Raw genomic sequence first — 2,500 nt, 5'->3', positions numbered from 1 at the left:
GAGACATAGAGAGAGAGAGAGAGAGAGAGAAAGCGAGAGAGAGATAAAGAGAGAATGTGCGCATATGTTGTAGTGAAGTCCTACCACAAGAACAAGAACTCCACCCCAGCATCTATCAATGTGTGTGTGTCTGTGTGTGTCTGTGTGTGTGTGTCTGTGTGTGTCTGTCTGTGTGTGTGTGTGTGTGTGTGTGAGTGAGTGAGTGAGAGAGAGACATAGAGAGAGAGAGAGAGAGAGAGAGAGAGAGAAAGCGAGAGAGAGATAAAGAGAGAATGTGCGCATATGTTGTAGTGAAGTCCTACCACAAGAACAAGAACTCCACCCCAGCATCTATCAATGTGTGTGTGTCTGTGTGTGTGTGTGTGTGTGTGTGTGTGTGTGTGTGTGTGTGTGTGTATGGAAATGGAGCCTGAGTGGAGTGGACGTCTTCTTTACTGCAATGGAAAAAAAAGGTAAAAAGGAATTAGATGCTGATGTAGAAATGTATAAGAAAGACTCATGACTTTCCCATGAAAGAGTCCACTAATTTACTCTCCAATGCAAAGAAACGTAAAATTTGAATGCATGAAACATTAAAAAAAACACGTGAATTAATAAGAATATGATAAATGTAATGTAATAAATGAAGGTACTCAAATACATTGTTGGAGGATATTAAGGCAAAGGGAATACTTAAGGCAAAGGGAATACTTCAAAGTTCACTTCATAAAGGGGTCTTACCCAGCATGCTCTAAGTATTCTGCCAGTCATATTCAATTCTTGCTGGTCTGGAATTTAGCAGCACATTTACTCTGTTCTGGATTTATCCGGACAAAAAAGCTGTAAAAACAGAAAAAAAAAGAAGAAAAAAGATATTATACATCAGTATTTTTGCTACTTTATCACCACACAACAGTAGTCCCATATATTAATCCAGTACTGAGTCTGCACTATGATAGTGGTAGCAAGAAGACTGTAATGAACATAGTGAAAATAGAAATATATAAATAAAAAAAGCTCTTACCGTTGGACAAATTCAAGGGACTTGGCTGCCTCCAAGCATGATTAGCCTCGGAGTGCTAGGCAGGGAAATCTGTGCTTCAGCAGTATAATAAACACAAAACGTTGTTAGAAAGTATGCAACTATAAGGCAAGACATGCTTTTTGTACATGTGATTTTGTAATGCGCACACTGACTTAAGGTTACAAGGACATTTTGCAACACCACAAGGAAAATGTACATTTGCACGGTTTCTATGCACTTTCACGTGTTTTATGCAGCTAGGGATTGTGTCTGTAGAGACATAACAGTGCTTGCACTTAAACCCCATGACTAATTTTCAACTGTGTTGTGTGAAAATTACCTGAGTCGGTGTTGTCTTTCAAACAGCCTGTAGTGTCGTTATCTCTAGTGGAACCTAGCAAGGGGGAAAGATGGACAAAAACGATTAAATTATGTTAAAATTAGGTAACTAGCTAGCTCTCCAAAACACACACCTCAAACAGACAGATACTGTGTACTGACACACAAAGTGAGCGAGTGAATGGGGCTAGTTAGCTAGTGGGTAGTACTGATAGATTTTCGACTTACACGAATACATGATCAACACACATCACACACACACAAAATATATAAAATCTTGGGTGCTAGCAGGAGTAAGTGGAGCAAATGTGTTTGCTACCATTAGCTAGCTAGCTGGCTACACAAGCACACACAGCCACCCACTCGCGATTCAAACTAATTTTCGACTTACACGAATAAAAGATCAACACACATCACACCCACGCAAAATATAACAAATCTCGGGTGCTAGCAGGAGTAAGTGGAGCAAATGTGTTTGCTAACATTAGCTAGCTGGCTACACAAGCACACAGCCACCCACTCATGATTCAAACTAATTTTAAAAATCTAGCTATATTAATCAAGTCTAATGTTGTATATTATTATGTTATAAATTAATAAAATCCATGGTCCAATACTCTTAGCTTATTAATGCCTTATAACTTACTAACTGTCACCAAAGTGAGGAAGAGGCTACTTACATACTATAGTGCAATCTCTGAAGAACTTTCCGGCTGCGTGGCTTGGCTGTGGAAGTCCGATAGATCCCATTCAAAATTACAGTAATATTATTCCCAGGATAATTGTATTTACTGTAATCTCGTATTCTACAGCATTTTTGCCATGATCGCGTGAAAATCTACAGCAACATACTGTATACATATATGCAGTAGTCATTTGTTCAGTATAGGGCACCCTAGGGAGGGAGAGAGCTCACCCTAGGGAGGGAGAGAGCTCACCCTAGGGGGAGAGAGAGGTCACCCTAGGGGGAGAGAGAGCAGATGACAGTTGCTTGAGTTCAGTAGAGCAGACGGCGCTACGACTTTATGACTTTTCATAAACAGCTGAAGGAGCGGTGGTGCGCGGTGTACGTAGCGGAAACCCTGTTGTGCGTCTGCCCTATTTCTGATACCGTGGCGCTGGAAATTTTACCGTGGTGGACCGCCACTATGCTATCAA

This window comes from Sander lucioperca, chromosome 16 (assembly GCF_008315115.2).
Source record: "Sander lucioperca isolate FBNREF2018 chromosome 16, SLUC_FBN_1.2, whole genome shotgun sequence".
NCBI classification, from domain to species: domain Eukaryota; kingdom Metazoa; phylum Chordata; class Actinopteri; order Perciformes; family Percidae; genus Sander; species Sander lucioperca.
The sequence above is the reverse complement of the archived record's forward strand: the minus strand, read 5'-3'. Positions refer to the sequence as shown.